The sequence below is a fragment of the Callorhinchus milii genome, unplaced genomic scaffold, assembly GCF_018977255.1.
Source record: "Callorhinchus milii isolate IMCB2004 unplaced genomic scaffold, IMCB_Cmil_1.0 Scaffold13, whole genome shotgun sequence".
NCBI lineage: Eukaryota > Metazoa > Chordata > Chondrichthyes > Chimaeriformes > Callorhinchidae > Callorhinchus > Callorhinchus milii.
The window spans coordinates 4,501,636-4,507,235 of record NW_024704754.1 but is presented as its reverse complement, the minus strand read 5'-3'; positions in this window follow the sequence as shown (position 1 = coordinate 4,507,235).

Sequence of the window (5,600 nt, the reverse complement as noted above, 5' to 3'; positions counted from 1 at the left end):
CTGGGTTCCTACTTACTGCTGGGTAAACAGAGGTGTGTGGAGTAAGGAAACGTGCCTAAGGTTTCACCCACCCAGAAATCGAACCCGGGTCCTCTCGCTTGCGAGGCGAGCGCTCTAACCAATACGCTACAGAACACCACAGAAATACCAGAAGGAAAGGCAACAATGGAGCCTGGAATAAGTGCTGACCTTAATTGTTCAGTTTCTCAGTCTCCCTGTGGGAGGATGAAACCACTTAAATGCCACAGCCCTGTATGAAGTGCGCCCACTGTGCTAAACTGCCTGGACAATGGAGGCACTGACCACAGGAGATCATTGTACACAACATACCCACACAGGGAATAAATAAAAGGCAGAAATCTTCACGTTGTGCAGGTTTTGCTTTGTCCTTAGCCTGCGAGAAAGTGAGAACATTGAATCATCACATCCTTGTACAAAATTAGCGCCCGGCCACAATGTCTGAGTGTAATGTGTAGAAATCAGTCCAGGTGAGAAGGTTTTGGAGTTGGAGTTCATGCTTTGAATCATTCTATATGAAGCGGCGCTTGATTGCTGCCGTGGGTATAATTTGGGCTTTTGTGTCCGAAAATTACCTTCAGTTGTTGGTTCATTATAATGTCTGATTGCTATTTATTTTAAAAATACACATGGTTTTTGCATACTTGCTGCAAACTAATGGTCTGTCTTTTGTACCATCAGTGATACAACTCTCTGTTCCATTGTCTGTTCACATCAACTATTGGGGAATAATGAAAACTATTTTCTCGCACAGGACAGCCCTGCAGCTTTCTCGTCAGTATTTGCTGTTTCAGTCCAAGGTTGTAATTAAATAGATTATCTAGTAAGATCTATACAAATAGCTTTGATTAGCTCAGCATGACTCACTGTACATCCACAAGAAAATATCTGTCTGGAGCTTGCTTACTGTAAAATACCATTTAAAAGCGCCCGCGCACTTTGTCATTGTGCTCTACATAGGAATAAAGTTTGCAGTATTATACGGATGATGAGCACAAGGAACATGTTTTGAGATGGCACACATTTCACCCCAATCCACGACTGTTTGTGGGACGCTGTGCGCAATTGGCTGCCGCGTTTCGCCCACAAAATTACAGTCACTTCACTTTGCAGTATATCCTGTGAGGCGCTCTGAGACGTCTCAAAGACACGATAAGGCGTTGTATCAAATGCAAGGATTCTTATTATGTGCCCGATTCTCACATTCACAAGTGACACTGCTTCATCTCATGCGATGGGCTTCAATGGCTGCAATTCCGATCTGCCTGATGCGTAGTGTCATTGGCAATGCACAATAATAAACAAGAAGACATCATTAGCAACTGATATCACCAAAAATGTTACACGTCATGCCATGGAACTGTCAGCCAGCCAACAGAACCTTGAATTTAAAGATCACTGCTTAGTGCTTTTGATCCACCAACCCCCTCTATCCTCAGACCCTCCACACACCCCATCCCACACTTCCCTCTCCTGAATTCCACTCCCACCCTTAGCCTCCATGGGGATTGTTCTCCATCGCTTAACTCTACTCATCAGAGGTAATCAGGTAAAACCTCCACAATGTTGACCTGTTTCAGTCAATTGGATTTTTAATCCACAACTGTTTGTGGGACACTGCTGTGCTCAATTGGCTGCCACATTTCGCTCACAAAATACACAGTCTATCCACTTTACAGTATATTCTGTGAAGGGCTTTGAGATGTCTCAATGATGTGATAAGTTGCTATGTCAAATGCAAGGATTATTATTATTATTATTAAGCAACCAAGTACCAGACCTGGCTCCTGCCTAGCAATCACGGGCGTCTTTGTACATCTGAAAGATAAGCCATCAGAAAGAACTCAAGATTGAGTTCAAGAACTCAAGAACTCAACAAACCATCAGAAAGAACTCAAGATTGTTCCTACATTCTGACAATAATTTCTAATTGTTCCTGTGTTTTTATATCTGAACAATATGAAGTAAAATCCTAAAGCTGCTCAACCAGACGTACTGACAAACTTGTCACCAAGAATAATATCGCAACTCCCATAGAATTATATCAAAACTGTGAATAAAGAGGATCCATTAATTTGACAAAAGTAATCGATATTCAGAGATTTACAGAACATCTCAGATGAAGAAAGGATTTGAAGTGGATTACAAGATGTAACCTTCACAGAGAAATGTGTGCAAGTAAACTGTCAAACTATCCCAATGGCAGTGGGAAAGCTTAGGTTGGTCTTAGTTATAATAATAAACTGATAATAATAATAATACTAATAATAATCCTTGCGTTTAACATAGCGCCTTGTCATGTCATTGAGACGTCTCAAAGCGCTTCACAGAATATCCTGTAAAGTGAATCGACTGTATATTTTGTGGGTGAAACACGGCAGCCAATTGCACACAGCAGTGTCCCACAAACAATCATGGATTGAGTGACCATATTATAATTTGTTTTGTTGTTGGAAGGATTATTACCCTTGGCAAAGCGATCTGCCAATCGACTAACAACAGTTCCTATTCTCCAGTTGAGACTCAGTCTTTCACCGGCTAGAATAATGTTACATTGATTTAGGTTAAATTGCATGCAGCCAGCAACAGTTCTTCAGTTCCATGAAATGGATGTGGCTCGAGACAGGCTGAAGAATGAGTGAAGATCTAAAGAAGTAGTATATTTATGAAGCCTATAAAGACTGACCCAATTCAAAGCGCTTCACAGTAATTACTGTCAACCAACTGACTATTTGTTGGCAAAGACAGCAGGTGTTTTTTACACCTAGCAATGACCCATTAACAACAGTGAGGTTAATCAACAATTTAATATGGCATTTGTCAGCCAGGACACCTGGAAAAATCCCCTCTTCTTGTTGAATCTTGCTACGGGATCTTTAACATCCGCTTCACCAGGCAGACAGGTTTTATAAGTGCACAATTCTACGCACTGCTACAGAGATTCTATATGGTGTGCAAGTTCACCATCAGCTCTCCAATGGCTCCAACTCAATGATCCTGGCAGCTGCTCACAGCACCCAACATCTGACCACAACATGGGGCATAAATGTGCTAGATCTCGCCACGCTTCAGCAGGATGCACAAGAACATGCATTTAGCCTGGCCAGAAACCCTTCACTATAATCTTTGCGGAGTGCAAACAGATGCTGAACCATTCTTCCGGGGAAAGGTTTCAAAGCCCCTACGGAGAGTAAGAGCATTACCAAGGGATAGAGAGAGAAATATCTCAATGCTGAGTATACAAGCCTGGGCGCTGGTGTAATGTGCTGAGTAACAGAAGAGAAATGACTGGAAAATAATAATAATAATCCTTGCATTTGATATAGCGCCTTATCACATCGTTGAGACGTCTCAAAGCACTTCACAGAATATACTGTAAAGCGGTGTCACTCTTGCGGAGTGTATTTTGTGGGTAAAATACGTTTGAATACAATGTAGGTGTTGTCAGGTGCTGCTATTATTTACATCAACCGTGTTCTCTGGAAGTGAATCATCACACCTGGTTTAGCAGACGCTACAGGTTAGCTCTTCCTGAGGCAACCAGTCTCCTATGGGAAGACCATTCCATCTTAAAGTTGGAGATGGCAACCCGTTCTTTTCCTTTTCTAGAACTGCGGAAACCCGGCTTCCAAAGTAAACCTGAATTTTCTACATTCCGGCCCATTCTTAAATTTTAAGGCCAAAACAACAACTTGCATTTATAGAGTGCCCTTCACCTGGGTTAGAGTCCCAGAGTGCTTGACAGTGGCAGAGTCTGATCCCGAGCCAGGGGGGAGAGGGTGCGGGGAGGTGACCATGAGCCCGATCAAAAAGGAAGGTCTTTAGGCAGAATTTGAAAGTGTGGAGGGAGGAGGCAAGGTGGAGGGAGGGATTGATGGAGAGAGTTCCAAATTCTAAGACCATAAAAACGGTCTCTTGAAAGATCGTCCAGAAACAGGCTTCAAAATGAAAACAATATTTGTGAACTCGTCACATTCTAGACTCTCTGAAATGCCACGTAAATAGAAGAGATCCAGACCCAGGTGGAACATCTACTCCATTTTCCCTTTACCGTGTATCACAGTTCAATGGGCAAATGCAGTTTTCTAACTCAATTCTGTCAGGGTGAAAAGCTACCCTTGTACTCAATCTCAATCCATGCTCAACAACATACACTTGGCTGTCGCTCATTCCCAAAGACATGGATAACATGGACTTGTTTTGATGTGTGCCAATGTGCTTTATCTATCCACATTGCACCCGAGACCATTAACATGTTTTGACATTGACTGTGACAGAGTGATTTTATGTAAATAGGCAGCTATCAGATTCAATATTTTTAATGACTCTGCTGTCAAAACACATTTCTGTGCACCAAACATCTCTGACCAAACATTTGCAGATAAGATACACTCGCTTTTTCTAACCTAGACACTTCAGCATGTTGAAAGTGTAGAATAAGTGGGCCATATTGACGGTGCTGAATTTGAAAATAGATTGCTGTCTATATTAAAACTTACATTCCCTCAACCTGGTCACTAATGCGAGCAATGTTGAGTCACATATTGCACAAGGCAAGGACACATTAAATGATTTACCTCTCAAATTTACCTTTAATTAATGTTAGTGTGAAATGTTTACAAATCACTGACTGAAGGCACACGTTTTCTGTTATTCCCCACTGCTGTTATCAGTAAGATCACAATTGGCTGCTGGGTTTCGCCCACAAAATATACAGTCAATTCACTTTACAGTATATTCTGTCAAACGCTTTCAGACGTCTCAAAGTCGTGATAAGGCACTATATCAACTGCAAGGATTATTATTATTATTATTAGATCAACAGAGCAATGGTGCAACACCTTGATTCACAGTGTGTACAAAAAGTGCTGCAAACATGAACCAAATTCAATTGAGGTACACTGGTTACTTTCGATATTACACTAAACATTACATTCAGTGGAACAAGAAAAGAAAATGCGGGATATTTCTTCTTCAGGCAAGGAGAAAATGAAAGGCAATCTTTTTTTTTGGTGGCCTCTGACATTTTAGTTCCTTGAATCATTGCCAACAGTTGGTAGCATTTTGGCTGAGGAATCTGGAAAGGCATTACTTATTTACTGAATGCATTACAATTCGCCTCTAAAATTCATGATAGCATCATTCAGCACAATCAGTTCAGGAAATGCATTTAGGAAGAGTGCAGCCAGCCAGCCATCCGTCCATCCATCCAGGGCTGATTGCCAGAGAAACAGACTGGCCAACTGAAGGCTTTCGTCTCAGTGATAAAGGTTCTGTTAACCCAGATTTGAGCAAAGTATCTTCAGAACCGATTCGTGTAAAATACGTGATCCTGTTTAATAAGTCAGTCTCAAAAACAAACCTTTCTAGCATTCAGGATCAACCAAAGCGTTAAGGTAATCAAGCCACAATATTCTGATGTTGAAAATGATCTCCCCCACCACCCACTGTTTGACGCTCTAATTGGGGGGCAGATGTGCAATAGAATGAAATTAAAATTAATAATTTGGTCACTCAATCTACGCTTGTTTGTGGGATATTTACGCAATTGGCTGCCGCGTTTAGCCCCCAAAACAGTCAAT